This window comes from Notolepis coatsorum (assembly GCF_963971535.1).
Source record: "Notolepis coatsorum genome assembly, chromosome: 5".
Taxonomy (NCBI): domain Eukaryota; kingdom Metazoa; phylum Chordata; class Actinopteri; order Aulopiformes; family Paralepididae; genus Notolepis; species Notolepis coatsorum.
In genome coordinates, this window is record NC_140169.1 from 78,389,681 (window position 1) to 78,409,930 (window position 20,250).

Below are 20,250 nucleotides of genomic sequence, written 5' to 3' on the forward strand. Positions count from 1 at the left end.
TAGTTGTATTCATTATTCATCCAGGGACCTTGGTGTTACCATAGGGAATGAGTCTGAGATCGCCAAAGTGCAATACCGGCCGCATCCAGCTAGACGGCGGTATCGAGCACCCTTTGAAACCTTGTATCTTGGCCTGTGCAATGGTCAAATGTCACCGGGCGCACTTTTCTTTCTCTGGCAATTGGAGCGGTTATAACGATCGGATTGAGAAGCGTCAAATGCTCCCAATGCATGATGTGTGGTGGATTATGTTGGCGACACGATCGACACCAATACTGGGACTCGCGATCAGATAAATGGAATATTCTTTTTGGGGTACATCCTAGTGAAGGTAAGGGCTATATGATATCAATCCTGCATTGATCCAACCATGTCTTCACCTCGATCGCAACAAGTGTGTGTAACGTTACTCCACAACGTATGCCGTTGGTGATGATCAAAGCATCAAAAAATTACCCCCCCCTTTCATGCATTCATGATGAAACATAATACCTATGATATAGATTTGATTTGGGAATAGTAGCATGTACAGGCAAGAAACGGCAATGATTATAGTAGAATTACCCCAGACCACGCTATAACTATACTTATTAGGGGTGCACAATATTGATTTTTTTACCCCGATATGATATCGATAACTTTCTGCTCCTCAAGGTCGATACCGATAATATATATATATATTTATTGTATTATAATTTTTTTTTAATGTATATTCCTGTAGTGTTGACCTAACCAGATTTATCATGACATGAGCGTTACTACTATGAACAAAACAAAGCCAAGTTTTGACTCTTCAAATAAAGTGACTATGTTTATTTTTCCAAATAAATATAATTTGAGTCAATCACAAAATTCACAATCCGTCAATGTCATTAACAATGTGTTTCCCTGAACAATGAGTGAACTAAAAACCAACAGGTATTGTGCTTTGTCAGCAGATAAAACATTTGACGCTATAGGAGAGGAGACTGTTGTGGTCTTGGTCCATGAAACAACTATTACTTGGCATTTATGACAGCACGCCTCAAAAAGAATTAAATAAACCAAACAAATCATCTCTGTCAAACGTCTTTAATTTTGCAAACACCTCGTCAATAAGTACAAGCCCCGCCGGTTCCTTTGCAGCTGGCTTTGGATTCGCAGCAGCTTAGCCTTTAGCTGCTTGAGCGCCGTCGTCGGATTTTAATACACCATCGTAGCGGTGGTGATGTTTCAGGTGACTTATTAGGTTGGATGTTGTCGTAAATTAATTAAATCAAAAATGTACAATCTAGTGCTAAGTAATGAATTTAAGAAACAGCATCTCAAAGGAAACAGGTCTCAGCGTGTAAACAGTAAAATACCCTGGCTTGTTAATAAATAGACTTTGGATGAGTGGCAGACATTCTTGTGACACCCAACAAAGTGGGTTGCTAAGGTCATAAAACAGATCCCTCCACTATATGCTAATGATCAAACTGGAGGTTGTGGGTGATTAGAGTAAAAACAGACCAGATCATTTGTGCAACCCCCCCCCCGGTTATAGTTAGACCTTTTGTCAGGAAGCAGAAGGTGGGCAAAGCGTCACATAACTTAACAAGAACCAACAGACAGTTGGAGGTCAGAGGGCGGTTAGGCCCGTCAGCAGATAAAAACAGGGCCTTAAGAGGAAATAGCAGAAAGCAGCTGAGTAGAGATTAAGGATTTAGATAAGGGAGTAAAAGCTAAACTCCAAAAACTATAAAAAATTATTAATTAAAAGATAATGTAGAGAAGACATCAAGGAAATACAAGCAAAATAACACTAAAAATGAGACTAATTGACCACTGATAAAGCCTATTAAGGAAATAAACAGACTCGCTGCTAAAAAGCCACATGTAGTTTTCCCTCCATATTGGGAGACCAAGAGAGAGGGTGAATATTGGATCAAATGCTGGCATACCCACTAAAAACATTAATAAAATAGGAGAACCATATCATTGTCAAAGAAATAAGATTCTAGTTAATTTAGGACTAATATTTAAGACTATTACTTGCGGGAGACCAAGTTAAACAAAATAGTGTGTTTAGAACTTAAACTAAAACAAATTAAGATTAAAACAACATGAGCCTCACACGAATATGTTTATAAAAATAGCAAGAGAGGTGGCGAAAAGTGCGAATAAGACTGATTGTTATGTGTGCGGCCTAGCGCCAGAATCTTCTGCAGCCGGTTTACCGCTTATGGCCCACCCAGTCACTGAGTGTCATAACTCTGTGCTGAAGGGTTTTAATCTGCCTTTCCTATGTAAGGGAGTGAGTGAGGAGAGGAAAGAGGTGTATCGTAAAACAAAGGGGTCTCAAATATTTGGAAAAAAGTTGTATGAATTAAGTAAAGGATTATTCATACTGTTGGAAAAAATCTCTCAAAAATTAGATGTGGTATGAATATTAGATAGAAGATATATTCACACTGAAAAGACGGAGTAAAGTGAAATTCCAGTTGAAAATTAAAAAGAACTGTTGTATTTTGTTTTATTTGTTATTTGTTATTTGTTGTTTTATTTCTGCCAGGCAACAAGGGCACCGCAAGTCAGGTAAGACTACAGATCACCAGTGAAAAGGGAAAGAAGAGAATAGACAGGGCTACAAGTACCGTTAGCGGTTGTTCGAGTAGGAGATAGTCACAAAAGCATAGACACCTACATTTAGACAGGGAATACAAAGATCACTCTTGCCTGCTGCCATTTTTTAAAATAAAATAGGACACAGAAAGAGGGATTAAAAAACTCTAGTACATGAGAAGAAGAAACGCATACAGAAAAATGAAAACGGAGGCAAATAAAGATGCGAGTACCCCAATTGGTTGGATGGAGGATAACCCGATACAAGTGCTTGCTAAAAATAATCCTTACACAGAGGACAATCCTTACTATGTGGTAAGACTTATTGAATTATCAAAGAAATGGAATAAAAGATGGCCACACATCACCAAACCCTGGCCTATTGAGGGCTCTTTTGATTTAGAAATAATATCAGATCTGCATGCTCTAATTAGGACATATAGAACGGGGGAGGAAAAAGTGGGAAAGATGACCACCAGAGGGAAAAAACGCATGCAAGAAATGGACGCATTATCAAAATTCGCTCGGGAAGCTGAGAGAAGGAAGAGTAAGGGAGAGGACAGTTCGACTGTCAATGAGGAGGCCCTGCCGACAGAGGAGATAGCCCCCATCCCGATCACTCCCCTGGCCCCTAATAGGACAATAGTCACCTCCCAAAGAGCAGCTGAGGTAGTCCCGAGCACCCAAGGACCCCTGATGAGAGTAGAACAGGTAAGGACTGAGGTAAATATAGCACCCCCACCTTATGCCAGCAGGAATAGGGAACCAATCTACCCTATCCTGCCTATAATAGACATGGATAGCCAAGCAGAAGACCTGCTCCACGATTCACTACCCCACTCCTCGTTTCCGCACCTACCCTCGAAGAAAGCACCCAGATGCTGAAACTGACGGCTACCATGGAGGAATTAAACCGACGACATCAGGGAATGAGTAAGGAAAACCGAGAGATGGAAGCACAGATACAGTCCTACCACGAGGCCCAAGACACTGTTTCCGCGGGATACCAAGCAAGCGCCGAAAACTGGAGAAGGGGCACCACCGCACGACGAGAATTGGAAGAACAAATGAAAAAAGCAAAGGATGAAATCAAAGCGTTGAAAAAGACGGAAGAAAAAAGAGTGACCAGATCCAATACCAGAGAGCATACGGCCAGCATGCAACCCTTGATGATAAGACATCAGGGATTGGAGTACCAGCCATGGAATGCTTCAGACATGTCCCAAATATCGGAGAAGTTGCCCTCCCTCCAGAATGGGGCTTTTCCGTGGATTGCCAAGCTGGAGGAAATGATGGTAGGCCAACAGCTGGCTATCGGCGATGTCAAGCGACTACTCTCTCACAAAGTAGGAGTCGCTGGCATGGAAGAACTACTAACCAAGGCTGCCATGGTGCGGTATGTAGTGTCAGGAGCCCACGACCAGGACCTCTTCGCCGCTCACAGAGGAGCACTGTGGCGGGTCCTGCGGGAGACCTATCAAACCCTGATGCATCCAGACAAGATCCACATTGGTGCGTTGGGACCTGATACCCCCCCCAGAGAGTATGTGGCAAAAGCCTACGCCACCTGGAGAGACATGACTGGCCAAGACCCCGCACAAAATCCAATGGGAGAGGCGATGCTAAGAGAAAAAATACAGAAGGGCCTCTCCAACGAGGTGAGACAAAAACTGAACGAAGTGGTATGCCTGGGAAGCCTTCCTTTAGATGCATACATGGAGAACGTGAGCCATCAAGTGGAGCTGCACAGGAAGAAGGAACAACAGGCCAAAGACAAAGAAACGGCAAGTCAGCGAAAGCTCATGTACCAACAGCCGGTCGAGGCAATCAAGATGGTAGAGTACCTCCAAGCCATGGTACAAGCCACACCGCCCAGAGCCGAGACGGGGAATAGTGGACAACTGAACAACCAGGAAACAGCACAGCCCACCAAACAGGAAGCACCGGCACCCACTCAACAACAAAATCAGAGGGGATCAAACGGGCAGTCACGAAGAGGAAATGGACAGCCAAGAAGCGGACCCCTGGGATGGCCGGCGTCGGCGGAGTGTTGGCATTGTGGAGAAATCGGACATTTCGCCCGGAACTGTGAAAAAGGATGGCGAAGCCAAGGACCCAGCAGCAGGGGTCGAGGGAATAACAGAGGAGGTGGCCGAGGAGGTTATGGCCGATCCCAGGAGCAGTGGTACGGACCAAACCAATATCAGAACCAAGACCAAGACCAGATGCAAGACCAGAACCAGCAACAGAACAGGGGCCCAGTAAATCCATCAAGAGGGCCGGAACAGGAGTTCTGACGAGGCCCAGAGAGTTCAATGGGGGGGTGCCAGCTGTCATTGTCACACTTAAGGGAGGAACCAATAGTGCACGTAGCGGTGAATAATAAATCTGTCAGGATGATGGCAGACACCGGGGCGGCGTACACTGTGGTCCAACCTAAAGATGCGACACACCTGCCCATGTCCAGTCGATATGTACGGACCATTGGATTTGAAGGGATAAAGAAGCTGATTCCAGTGACAGAGCCTGTCACCCTGAAGTACAGAGGCAAAGAGGCGACGGTTTCCATCTTGGTCTCCGACACCGCACCCATTGGCTTACTGGGCAGAGACGGCCTTGGTATGTTGGGGATGAACATTCTATGCACGCCTGATGGTTGTGTGATCGACGTCCCAGAAGACCAATACTACGAAATGATGCAAAGAACAGACCCCCGACCCCCGGAAGTATACTGGTTGGGGAACCTAAGCCAGGAATTGCTCGGACCAGCGTTGGAATGGGAGACCTTCATCACCGCCAATATGCCAGCTGCAAAGAACCCAGAGACACCATACCATTGCACTCTACAATACTATAGAGATGCGGATGAAAGACAAGCCGAGGAGTGGATGAGAAATCAACCAGAGGAGGTGCAGCTCAACGCCACCAGCATAGTGATGGGTCCCCAAGGAGCAGCAATACGGCTTGCACGGAGCAACTATCTGCAAAAGGAGCACGAGATCACAGACAGCGTTCCCCACGTGACGCTAAAAGTGACCGACTCGTGCGACCAACAACACATCGGAAGGATGATGAAAGAGGCAGAAGGAATAAAGTTCGAACAGACGACGGAGAACCGACTCATATGGATAAGCCCGGACAAACGGTTCGTCAAGATAATGATTCAAGGCACAGGGATGGGACGTCCCCAGACGGTGCAGCTGTCACAGGAGACAGTAGAAGAAACCCCCCAGAAATTGAGCCTCCAGGAGGAGATGATGGGGGCCATACCAGAAGTGCTGTGGTCAAAACATAGCACCGACATTGGACTGATCAAATCTGCTCAACCAGTGAGGGTGGAGCTTAGACCAGGAGCAACCCTGCCCTGGAAAAGTCAGTACCCACTGAAGGAAAAAGCGGTGGCCGGAATCGAGCCACAAATCAAAGGACTTCTAGAAGCCGGAGTACTACGAAAGACAAAGAGCCCCAAGAGCAACACGCCGTTGCTGCCAGTGGAGAAACCTGACACCTCGTACCGTCTGGTACACGACTTGAGGGCCGTCAATGAGGTTTTAATTGACTATCCCGCCGATGTCCCAGATCCCCACACACTACTGACATTCATCCCGCCGCAAGCTGAGTATTTTACGGTTATAGATTTGTGTAGCGCCTATTTTAGCGTACCTTTGAGCAAAGAGTGCCAGCATTTTTTTGGTTTTACCTATAAGAATGAGCATTATGAGTACACTAGGCTCCCACAGGGATTAAAGCATTCCCCACATATCTTTAACAAGATCTTGAGAGAGGATCTGGACGGGTTAGACCTGAGATTAAAATCCAGAGTCATTCAGTATATGGACGATATTATCTTGTGTGCCGACGATCAGACAACATGTCATAAGGAATCTATCGAACTATTGCAACTACTAGCAGAGAAGGGACACAAGGTGTCTTTGAAAAAATTGCAGTACTGTCGACCTAAAGTAGCATATCTAGGTCAAACGATTTCAAAAGGCCATCGAGCTAGTACAGAGGAACATTTGGTGGCTATTAAGAAAGCTCCCAAGCCAGTGACTGTAAGACAGATGATGATGTTTTTGGGAATCGTCGGGTATAGTTCCACTTGGGTGGAGAATTATACAGAACTAGTAGGGCCCTTAAGAGCTATGATAAAAGTTTGCGGAAATGACAAGTTGAGTGCTAAAGTAACATGGACTGAGGAGGGCCTGAGGGCATTTGAGACCATAAAGACCCGTATGTTAGCTGCCCCGGCCTTGACTTTGCCTGATTATACCAAGCAGTTCATACTGTATGTCTCTTCCTCTTCAGATCAGAGGTATGCATGCGCAGTACTGGCACAAAATGCGACATGCAATCCAAAATTTGTTGGAATCTGGTAAATCTGCACTAACGATACCCCGTCTGAAAAATTATTACAGGATTTTGGAACAGGAAGATGTTACTTTGACTAGGTGTTCCATAGTGAACCCAGCGCAGACCCTTCCTAAGCCTGAGGATGGAGAACCTCACGACTGTGTGGCGGAAGCTGAGAGGTACTCCAGACTTAGAGCTGACTTGCAGGCTTTCCCGTTTAGCAGTCCTGATTTGGAACTATGGACAGACGGCTCATGTTACAGAGTTGGAGAGGACCTAAAAGCAGGTTACTCTGTAGTAAAATCACAAGGTGATGGGTTTGTCGTAGAAAAGGCCGAAGCCTTGACACAACCCTGTTCAGCTCAGCTGGCGGAACTAGTCGCTCTGACTGAAGCGTGCAAAATGGCAGAAGGCAAGAGCTGTAATATCTATACAGACAGCAGTTACGCGCAGAACATAGCCTTTCTCTACGGAGCGGTGTGGAAAGGGCGAGGTTTTAAGAGAGCAGATGGTACCGCCATAAGACACTGTAGTCAGATAACCGATTTGTTGAAAGCAATAATGAAACCCAAACAAATTGCGATTATCAAATGTGCTGCCCATCAGTCTGATGAGTCTAAGGTGACCAGAGGTAACAACATGGCGGATGTCGCTGCCAAACAAGTGACAGGTGCGGACAGAGCAGGTAAGGTATTGGTTATCACACATGAGGTGGAGTTGGAAGATAAGATTACTTACAAAGATGTTTTGACCTTTCAGGAAGAGGCGAGTCAGGTGGAGAGAAATCTCTGGTCAGCAAGGGGGGCTAGTAGGGATGGGGCAGGTTTGTGGCGGAACCATGAAGGACTTGTGGTTGCACCAACGGGCCTGGTCGGACTGCTGATCCAAACTACGCATGAGTTCTGTCATGCACACCGGAGAGAGGTGAGTAGGAAAATAGAGGAGTATGGGTTTTGGGCGCCAAACCTGCTACGGCAGATTGATTGTGTAATAAGTAGATGTGCAATTTGCTTGAAGAACAATGCACGCAGAGGGATCGTTGTGTCTCCGGGACACATCCCCACCCCAAATGGCCCAATGAGAGAACTTGTGATTGACTATGTAGACATGATAAAACCGATTAACCAAAAAAGGTACATTCTTGTCGTGGTGTGTCGATTTTCGAAGTGGGTAGAGGCTTGCGCGACTAAACATAAGGATGCTGCCTCAGTGGCTAAGTTCTTATGCCGGGAGATAGTAAGCCGTTACGGAATTCCAGATAAAATCTCGTCAGATAATGGCAAAGAATTTGTGGACAAAACTGTACGTTTAGTACTCCAACAGATGGGGATAAAACAGCGTTTCGGGTCCGTTTACCACCCTCAGAGCCAGGGGGCTGTGGAACGCATGAACGGGGTACTTAAGAACAAATTGGTTAAGATCTGTCAACACACAGGTCTAAATTGGCTGAGCGCGTTACCGTTGGCACTGATGGCGTGTAGATCAAGCGAGATCCGGGGCCTGCGTTTAACACCGCACGAGATGTTGTTTGGCCGCTGTATGGTTGTGCCCGGATTGCGCGCAGCGGGAAAAGGTCCGAGTTTGGATAGTCTAGACCACGAGATGCGTGAGTACGTGAAGTACATGTCAAAGCTCCACGGGGCGATCTATGATTATGTCTCTAGTAAACGAGAGACAGAGGAGGAGGAGAATAGGAGGAATGCTCCCCAGATAGTACCAGGAGACTACGTTTATGTCAAAGTGTTCAGACGCAAGTGGTATGGCGCGAGGCGGGAAGGACCGTACGAGGTCGTAAGAGCTACGGAAAGAGCTCTACAGGTAAAATGATGATTTTTCCTCTGTGGATTTTGGCGGAGTACCAACAGCGGAACCGAGGACGCTGGAGGAGAGAGCGATTAGCGCAAATGCAACAAAAGAGCCACGGCCAAAAAGGGTTATCAATAGACCTCAGAGGTTTCAATGAGGATAACTGGTAGAATTGCAGCTAAGAGGAAGTAGACCTCAGAAGGTCTTTTGCGAAGGAGAAAATCAGTTTTTTATATGTTTATGGTTTAAGTCTCCTTCGTTTTTTATTAGAACTGTTAGTCTTATATTGGTGTAAGGTAAATCTTTTCTTGCAGAGTCCATTACACAAAATAGACACATTTGGTAATTACATGGATAAATATAGTCTTAAACTAAATAAGCTGAGAATGGTACGATCATCTCTTTGCATAGAGAGACGGACCTAGACTGGATGTCATAATAATAACTGATAATGTGTATAACTGTGCAAGAAGAAGAGGTAAGTGAAATTTTGGATTTTTTTGAATTTTTGGAATTTTTTTAAAATTTTTTATATTTTATGGTAATTATATCATTTTTGATTTTGGAAATTTACTGGTTACATAATGAGGGTAGACCCCTCAGAGAAGGGTTTGTCGTAAATTAATTAAATCAAAAATGTACAATCTAGTGCTAAGTAATGAATTTAAGAAACAGCATCTCAAAGGAAACAGGTCTCAGCGTGTAAACAGTAAAATACCCTGGCTTGTTAATAAATAGACTTTGGATGAGTGGCAGACATTCTTGTGACACCCAACAAAGTGGGTTGCTAAGGTCATAAAACAGATCCCTCCACTATATGCTAATGATCAAACTGGAGGTTGTGGGTGATTAGAGTAAAAACAGACCAGATCATTTGTGCAACCCCCCCCCGGTTATAGTTAGACCTTTTGTCAGGAAGCAGAAGGTGGGCAAAGCGTCACATAACTTAACAAGAACCAACAGACAGTTGGAGGTCAGAGGGCGGTTAGGCCCGTCAGCAGATAAAAACAGGGCCTTAAGAGGAAATAGCAGAAAGCAGCTGAGTAGAGATTAAGGATTTAGATAAGGGAGTAAAAGCTAAACTCCAAAAACTATAAAGAATTATTAATTAAAAGATAATGTAGAGAAGACATCAAGGAAATACAAGCAAAATAACACTAAAAATGAGACTAATTGACCACTGATAAAGCCTATTAAGGAAATAAACAGACTCGCTGCTAAAAAGCCACATGTAGTTTTCCCTCCATATTGGGAGACCAAGAGAGAGGGTGAATATTGGATCAAATGCTGGCATACCCACTAAAAACATTAATAAAATAGGAGAACCATATCATTGTCAAAGAAATAAGATTCTAGTTAATTTAGGACTAATATTTAAGACTATTACTTGCGGGAGACCAAGTTAAACAAAATAGTGTGTTTAGAACTTAAACTAAAACAAAGTAAGATTAAAACAACAGTATTACCTTTTCTCCGGATAAATTGCTTATGAAATAAAAGAACTATGGGGTTTTGCATCAAACATTGTACACATGTTTTCACTGAAAACTGTGACCTCAATTGTCTAATTCTGAATTATACTATATCATGTTATAGGCTAGCACAGTCTGGAATGTAACAGTAAAAAGCATTTAGTAAAACTAGAATATGAATGACTAGAGTTAACAATACTGTATTTCTCATCTGTTGGAAAGTTGTGTGTGTTAAGAAGTGCTAATAAGAGGGTTTAACTGAAATGGACGATGAATTGAAAATTGGGGACCCTGATGTAAACAGGACAAAAGGTCTTTCTCTGGTCTGCATCCCCTTTGGCAGTTGTATGTATTGAGCTGTACTGTACTGTAAACATTCTGCAATCTGTTAGTAAAGTATTCATTCATTCATTCATTCATTCAATCAAACAATTCAAATGTTAGTCCGTCTCATTTAAAAGAAAAACGGCCCGAAATAGTCATTTCACCTCCTTATTTGGAGAGGGGAGACAGTCCCTTCGTGGTAAGCCAATCATAGAAGAAACCGGAGTCTCTGGTCTGTGACATCACAGGGCTAAGACTCGACCACTGGGGGCGGGGTTTTTGAGTCCTATATCTACCACAGGTCAGAGAGATTGAAAGGACGCGCACGGAGACGAGAACACCACGAGGACACACGGAGAAAGCAGCTTGAGACGACCCCACCAGCGCTGAAAACTATCCAATCGAGACGTGCTGCTGACGCTGTTTTAGACATAGAGAAATTGACAAGAGATATAGGCTGTTTGTTTTAAACAATAAACGACGGCGAGACTGTCTTTGTACCGCAGCGCTGGCTCCGACTCCAAATCTTTTATAAGACATTTGAACAACGTGTGAGTACAATCAGCAGAGTTACAGTAGCGATCCACTATACGATCCTGAGACTATAGCAAATAGAATCATTGAAAAGACACGTTAATGTGTTATAGCTTGTTGCCCCTTTCCCTCCTCGTGGAACTTCTGCATTTGTTACAAATAGCAAGCGAACTGTTTTCCTCTGAAACTTTGAAAAAGTCCCACACTACCGACGACGCCATGTTTGTTTACTATCCGCGCTGCTTCTGAAGTTACGTGGCTACGTCACAGCCAGGCATGAGAAAAGGAGCGCTGGATTTGTGAAAAACTCCCTCTTCCTAAACCACACGCTATCAGTCGTACCACAGTACTGGCAAAACGGGAGGAGCCTACAGTAAAAACAAACGCCCTTCATCCCAATCCACCCACACCGGATTTCTTTTAACAAAAAAATGTATTATATATTATCGGAGCTATCAATAATGTTATCGGGTTTATCGGGATGACGTCATAATTGCTGATATCGGCCCGATAATTATCGTGCATCCCCAATACTTATATTCACCACGGTATAACACGGGAACATATGAAAGAATTCATTCTTTTTCACATATTGGATAGATAGATAGATAGGTAGATGTCAAATGGGCCATAGTATTGTATCCATAGCTATAATATAGAATATAGTTATAGCTCTACAAACAAGGTGACGCACTCCTATCTTTTAAAGCGTGGCATTGCTACGACGGGCCCGTCTAATAGCTGGCAGTCAATAAGTTAATGCCCCATATCTCTAGTTTCAGAGTAAAGGTTCATGAAGTCATTTTATATATATATACTTGTATTTTGTATTTATTTATTAACACAAAGAGTTAAACAAAAGTAAAAAAAAATACATAATAACCATATTGTGAAGAAGTTTAGAAGCCTAGAGGCTTATCGAGAACTTCCCCTGTTTTGTAAAATCAAACATACAAAAATATACATATTATTTAAAAAATACCAGTAATACATTCAAAAGATGTTAACACAAACATACATACACAGTACATACATGCATAACTGTATGCATCGTCGGATTTTAATACACCATCGTAGCGGTGGTGATGTTTCAGGTGACTTATTAGGTTGGATGTGTTATAGCTTGTTGCCCCTTTCCCTCCTCGTGGAACTTCTGCATTTGTTACAAATAGCAAGCAAACTGTTTTCCTCTGAAACTTTGAAAAAGTCCCACACTACCGACGACGCCATGTTTGTTTACTATCCGCGCTGCTTCTGAAGTTACGTGGCTACGTCACAGCCAGGCATGAGAAAAGGAGCGCTGGATTTGTGAAAAACTCCCTCTTCCTAAACCACACGCTATCAGTCGTACCACAGTACTGGCAAAACGGGAGGAGCCTACAGTAAAAACAAACGCCCTTCATCCCAATCCACCCACACCGGATTTCTTTTAACAAAAATTTGTATTATATATTATCGGAGCTATCAATAATGTTATCGGGTTTATCGGGATGACGTCATAATTGCTGATATCGGCCCGATAATTATCGTGCATCCCCAATATTCACCACGGTATAACACGGGAACATATGAAAGAATTCATTCTTTTTCACATATTGGATAGATAGATGTCAAATGGGCCATAGTATTGTATCCATAGCTATAATATAGAATATAGTTATAGCTCTACAAACAAGGTGACGCACTCCTATCTTTTAAAGCGTGGCATTGCTACGACGGGCCCGTCTAATAGCTGGCAGTCAATAAGTTAATGCCCCATATCTCTAGTTTCAGAGTAAAGGTTCATGAAGTCATTTTATATATATATACTTGTATTTTGTATTTATTTATTAACACAAAGAGTTAAACAAAAGTAAAAAAAAAATACATAATAACCATATTGTGAAGAAGTTTAGAAGCCTAGAGGCTTATCGAGAACTTCCCCTGTTTTGTAAAATCAAACATACAAAAATATACATATTATTTAAAAAATACCAGTAATACATTCAAAAGATGTTAACACAAACATACATACACAGTACATACATGCATATACTGTATACTGCGTACATAATAATACATAACCACCCACCCACCTGCCTACAAACCTACCCACCCACATAACCAAATGCATACCTACATGTATGACCTATTTATCTATCTACTACTTTTGGATATGAGAATTTTTTTTGTAGTTTGCTTTAAAAATAAGCAGAGATGGAGATTTCCTCAGCATAGGATCGGCTGCATTCCAAAGATTGGACCCTCTATACCTCACTGAGAACTGCCTAAGAGAAGTACCACAATAAGGTATATGCAGGTCCCTGGACTGACGTGTGACATATGAATGAAAATCCGAATTAAAAGAAAAACTATTAAAACCATTTGGTAGATTGTGATGATCATAAATGCATTTGTACACAAATATACATATCTGTAAAGAATTAACCACAGTCAGAATGTTTAGTTTCTTGAAAAGAGGAGCAGATGGTTCAAATCGATCTGAGAGGGTTGCCAGTCCCATATTATGTTACAATAAGATATGTAAGGAAAGATCAGACTATAATACAGGATTAAAAAACAACTATTTATCAATGAACACACCTTCCTAATTATACCTACTGACTTCATTGCTTTTTTACAAACATGATCAATGTGTTTTTTCCAATTGAGTTTATCATCAACTAAGATCCCTAAAAACTTTGTTGAAGTTACTTGTTTTTCTATCAATAAACTGTAAGAGTAGAATGTTTTTGTCTGAAACCGTATTGATGTTCATATAATATATTATTGTCATTAAGATGTTTCAAAATTCTGGTATAAACCAGCTTCTCCTCACCTGTTTCCAGAGTGAAAAAAGGTGGTTCAATGGCTCAATTATTGTAGGTAATACCTCTTTAAGCAGACTACTTTTAATATGATCAGAACCTGCTGCTGAGTTTTTTTTTATTTAAAATAATATCTTGTATTTCTTCAGAGGTAGGTGGTTCAAATAGACAGATGGGTACTGACCTTGAATCTTGTCAAGTGGACAGTTATTTGTGCTCTTAATATTTCTAGCCAAGGAAATTCCAATTTTACTAAATAATTATTGAAACCATTTGCAATCTCTGATGAGTTTGTGTATGATCCATTTCCATCCACAAAAGTAGATGGAAATGAAACCGTATGCCTTTTTTTTATTAAGTAATTGATTTATGACGTTCCATGTGGATTTTATGTTGCTGGCAGCTCATGTATCTCCATTACAGAAAGGTGGAGATAGATGTGACCTAAATAACTATGGAACAAACTGTCCTGTCTAGCAAGAATCCTGGGTGGGTTTCTTCTAGGGATGTCCGATATTATCGGCCGATATCGGCATTCAAATGTGATATCGGAAAATATCGGTTTTCAATATATATATATATTGTTTTTTACATTTAACCTTTACATAACATTTACTTACCCAGGCAAGCAAGTAAGAACAAATTCTGATTTTATTTATTGTCAAAAGTATGCATAATGTTGTTTTAATTCCACAACAAGAGATATGTAATGTTAATTACCTGAAATTGTTCCATTTTTTGGGGGGGGAAACCCTGCATATATCGGTATCGGTTGATATCGGTATCGGAAATTAAGAGTTGGACAATATCGGTATAGGTAAAAAAGCCAATATCGAGCATCCCTAGTTTCTTCCTGTTTGTCTGTTATTTTGTATTTAATTGTTTAATTCTTTTTATTTATTTTTTAAACTGGGGCATTTCAGTTCTGAAAACATGCCGTAATCCTTATACACTGTTCAATAACCTTTTTATTTTTACAACTGTTGCCGTTATTAAATGTCGATTCAATGCAATTTCTCACTTGAAGACAACCCTTCTGACCAGAATTCAAGGTTGAATCGTTTGAACACTATTTCCCTCAAAAATTCTAATTTTGCTTCATGTATTTTTGGTCTAGACTTTTTACCTGGAGAAATCTTTTCAGAATATTTTCAACTGAATGTACATGTGTAACGGAGGTACCGCAGTATATCCACAGTCACGGGTGCAAGTAGTGACGTGGCTGTGGATGGTAAGCGGTACTGCAAGTAAACTCACTCCCCAGAGGCATCCAGACCCGGAAGCAAGCAGTGAATTCACTTCTTGCTTAGTGGTCTGTGATGCCGCCCGCGGCGCCGGCGTCCGGGGTTCAGCTCACACTCAGGGCGATCCCTTAACAGGGGTCGAATCGACTTTAAACACAACGCAGACAAGATCACACCGGCTACACATGTTTGACCTTGTTTATAAAAAGGAGAAAAAAAAGTTATTATTTATTTCTCAGTGAGACTCATCAGGTAAATAAACAATGACAATGGAGTCATTTTACAATTTAGTCATTTAGCTGAAGCTTTTATCCAAAGCGACTTACAGGTTGTGAACAGCATGTCACCAGGAGGTACATCTGTGGCAGCTAAGGGTCAGTGGCATTGTTCGTCAAATAATATCAAGCTTGAGTGTTACACTCTAAGTGCATAGTAGTATAAACATAATAGCAAGATGGGTACAATATTTTATTTGTTTATTATTTCAGATATGGTTTGGAGGTGTTTAACAGAACATTTTCTATGGATTTTTTATTGATTAACATTTCAAGTGAATTGATTGCAACTAGGGATGTCCCGATCCGATTTTCCGAAGATCGGGATAAAAAAAAAAAGAAAAACTGCCATTATTTTTTATTCAACAAACATGACCATGTTCACATCTTAAACTCATACTGAGGCCTTAGTTTTGGTTTTAAATTGCATATCATTCATTTATTTATTGTCACACAGAGCAAAAGAATTTTGCCAAAACAAACCAATAGAACAGAACGGCATGCCAGCCACACTCTGACCCAAATTAAAAAAAAATATATATTTTTTAATCCCAATTTTTCACATTACATTCACCCTGAATGTTGACGTTATCCAGGTGAAAAGTTAACTTCATAAATCATTTGATGTATAATTAAATCAAAGGAAATGCATTTGGGTCTGAGAGTGTGGCTGGTCTGCCGTTCTGCAGCTGGATACTATTGGTATGCTAGTACTGCTTCTCTCTCACAGAGGCTTCTGTGCAGGTCAAAAGCTCTTGGAAGTAGTTTTTCATTTCAAAAGAACGGTCAAATATTACTACCAATATTATTCTTATGATTGTTGATGGACTGATAGCTGTAATGGCGTTTTCAACACTGGGCCACACATTCATTATGAGTGGAACTTCCTAGCGAGGGTGGCGGAGAGGAGGAGCCTTGCTAAGCTCCAGGCCATCAGGGAAAACCCCTCCCACCCACTATATACAGACTTTGCTGACAGGAGGAGCATGTCCAGTGCTAGGCTGACACTACCTAAATGCAGCACTGAACGGCACAGGAAGTCGTTCATTCCAACAGCCATCAGACTATACAATGCATCACTGTATCACTGAGCACAGAGTGACAGTTACCATCTTCCTGGACTCTTACTTTTGAAACAACACTGTGCAATATTACACCTACTGTAGACTTCAGTATATTTCTACTGTATATTTTATTCAATTTTTTATTCTATTTTCATCTTAGGCAATTTGATTTGTTTTGTTATTCTTCGTGACCTGTTCTGTCTAAATGTTTAATGTTGAGCGATTTGCAGTGTCAAATTTCCCTCTGGATAATAAAAGTATTTCTATTCTATTCTATTCTAACTCTTCTAACACTCTCACTTGTGTGAGTTATCTGGTGTTTTTTAAGATTATCCAGTCGACTAAAGCTCTTCTCACACTGGTCACAGGAGTAGGGCTTCTCTCCTGTGTGAATTATCTGGTGTGTTTTCAGAGTAATCAGTTGACTAAAACTCTTCCCACACTGGTCACAGGAGTAGGGCTTCTCTCCTGTGTGAATTCTCTGGTGAGTTTTCAGAGTAGACAGTTGACTAAAGCTCTTCTCACACTGGTCACAGGAGTAGGGCTTTTCTCCTGTGTGAATTCTCTGGTGTGATTTAAGAGTATCCTGTCGACTAAAGCTCTTCTCACACTGGTCACAGGAGTAGGGCTTCTCTCCTGTGTGAATTATCTGGTGTGATTGCAGATGAGACAGTTGACTAAAGCTCTTCTCACACTGGTCACAGGAGTAGGGCTTCGCTCCTGTGTGAATTCTCTGGTGTATTTTAAGAGTATCCAGTCGACTAAAGCTCTTCTCACACTGGTCACAGGAGTAGGGCTTCTCTCCTGTGTGAATTCTCTGGTGTGATTGCAGATGAGACAGTCGACTAAAGCTCTTCCCACACTGGTCACAGGAGTAGAGTTTCTTTCCTGTGTGATCGCGTTGGTGTTTATCGAGATTCATCTTTGAACTGAAGCTTTTTCCACACTGGTCACAGGAGTAGGGCTTCTCTCCTGTGTGAATGTGCTGGTGTTTATTGAGATTGCTCTTTGAACTGAAGCTTTATCCACACTGGTCACAGCAGAGACCTTTTCTTCCATCCAAGCCTCTTGGTTTCTTCCCAGGCCTGACAGGACAGCTATCTGGATGGAGAAGAGTGTCAGAGGAAGGAGAGATTTGGTGATTTATTTAGCTGTGTTGCTCATTCCACGAATGCACAATCCTTACAAGTTGTACCTCGTTGTAAAGGTGACCAATCAGCCTTTCCAAAGATATAAAATACAATACCAATTGGTATTATTAAAGGGGAGGAATAATCGACCGAAATAACGTTTCCGAACGTTTTTTGAGGCGTTTATATTGTTCCTGAGATATGAAATTTCCCATAGCGTGATATAAGGTTTGATCCATAAGGTGACACTTAAATCTGTCATAACCTGAGACTAAATGGGGTTTTGTCCCAGACTAAACTAAACTGGTGCTTGAAACTAAGTGGTTAAAGTCTAGAACTGTAGACGACTCTGGACTACACTGTGTTCTTAAAGTATGTAAAACCCAGCTACGTACCATTATAAACCTCTTACATGGAAATTAAAGCTGAATAAAATCACCAAATCTCTCCTTTTTTGAGCTTATATCGCAATATAGTACAATTTCTGTAAATTGGATGAAACATTTGTCTACAAAATAACCACATAATCCATGACTACTTTACTTTTTAATAATGCTGAGTGTAAACTAAATAAAAATTAAGGCACTTTGTCTTTTCTCCTTTTATTTGGAAGCAACGTAGGGGTGGACGGTGTATACGGTATAAACGGTATGAATTTGCGCTACGGTATGGATTTTAACTATACCTTGTAACCGGTAGAGCAGCTCTAAAATAGCAATGACATCATGTAACCACAGCGCAACTATTTCACTCGCATTTGCCCCTAAAAATAGATAGAATTAGTCATAGATAATAGATATGTGCGAACTGGAAAAAGTTATTTAGGAGCAGAGGCTTCGCGCAGTGGGCGTGTCAACGCGCAATTGTCATTTCATAATAGACAGAGCAGAGCGGACCTTCAATTCTAGAAACAAACAAGCTCTTCCGCCCTGCGTTTGAAGGCTGTGTGACAACTTCTCTCGCGAGTCACGCAGTTTCTATGTAAACTCTGCGACGGGTCCAATCGTCTAACATGCTTTGCATCCTCGCCATTCTGGAATGTCCACGTCGCGCTAAAACCTTATGTAATGTTAACTGTTGATCTAGCCTCAGAAAGCTAACGTTAGCTGGCTCCACTATACCTGTAGCAACCTGTCGATGTACTAGCCTCAGAAAGCTAACGTTAGCTGGCTCCACTCCTACTGTAGCAGTCTGTTGATGTACTAGCCTCAGAAAGCTAACGTTAGCTGGCTCCACTCCTACTGTAGCAGCCTGTTGATGTACTAGCCTCAGAAAGCTAACGTTAGCTGGCTCCACTCCTACTGTAGCAGCCTGTCGATGTACTAGCCTCAGAAAGCTAACGTTAGCTGGCTCCACTCTAGCAGCCTGTCGATGTACTAGCCTCAGCAAGTTAACGTTAGCTCCACTCTAGCAGCCTCCTCCCTCCCTCTCTCACTCTGTCTCCCCCATCCCTCTCTCTCTCTCTCTGCTAACAATCCTGATTCGATTCTTGAACCTATTTCATTAAAAAGGAAGATATTGATGGACATTAGATATAGTATAGCTCAGCAGCTGTAACAGAATAATTTAATTATTTACATTTTAAGTTAACGACAAAAAAAGCCAGCGGTGGACCGACATAAACGCTGTCACTGTTTACTTGCCCGCAGACACTTGAGAAAAGGTTTTGCATTTTTCTATTGCAGTTTTGCACAATAAATGTTCTTAATAAAATACCTCTGTACTATGTGAAATATGTCCTAGTAATACAAGAGTACAGTAATAGCTGCCATACCAGTGTTTTACTCCTTCAGAAGCATTTATATTGAGATTTTAAGATAAGTTAATATACCGTGATATATACCGTTACCGTCTATGCTTCAAATTATACTGTGATATAAATTTTAGACCATACCGTCCAGCCCTAAAGCAACGTATGTCAGAAGAACCATATGCTGAATACCTCTTCACCTACTGAACTCCTGTACATGGCACCAACACTAGGGATGCAACTAAAGATTAATCAACAAATCGATTCTATTTGCAATTTAATATTTCAAAATGTTTTACTAGTATGCTTAGGTCACATGGGTAGCTAGAAAATAATCTGAATTCCAATGAGGCGCAATTGTCATTTCATAATAGACAGACCAGCGCAGACCTTCACTAACTCACAATTGTTATTTCATAATAGACAGACCACCGCAAGCAACGGGTCCAATATGTAACAAAAAAAATAATAATTAACTGGATAGTTGATGATAAACGTTTAATTTTATTAGCTGAAACATTCTAAAATCATTAAGTCTGCTATACGCCATTCTCCCTTTCTGTGTGTGTGTGCTTGCGCATGCTCGCATCCGTCTGTGGAAAGACCAGATGAGGTTAGAGGAGTTTGATAGTAGGGGTGGGATGATACATCAATCCAGATCGATATATCGATCTATTATCAATAATCAAATAGGATCGATGCAACGTAAAAAGATCGATTCATATTGCGATACTCTTATTTTGAAAATCCGGCGACGTCATATCCGCCCCCGCGGCCAATAGTCTGAAACTCCGTGTAGACATTACAGCAGAACAGCGCTACAGAGCATCTATTCACATCTAAATTAACGTTACGTTGGCTGCTTAAGCTAACTAAGCTAAGCAGCTAACCGTGAGAGAGAACAGGAG

The 20,250-nt window shown here is 41.6% G+C and overlaps 1 long non-coding RNA gene across 1 annotated transcript in view; it reads right to left on the minus strand.

Annotated features, from left to right (window-relative positions):
* Positions 1-14,391: 14,391 nt before the first annotated feature.
* LOC311228707 overlaps positions 14,392-20,250 on the minus strand; it is a 64,823-nt gene continuing 58,964 nt past the window's right edge. The window contains exon 4 of the long non-coding RNA XR_014619684.1: positions 14,392-17,563. This is a non-coding gene — a long non-coding RNA (uncharacterized lncRNA). The remainder of the gene's footprint in view (positions 17,564-20,250) is intronic.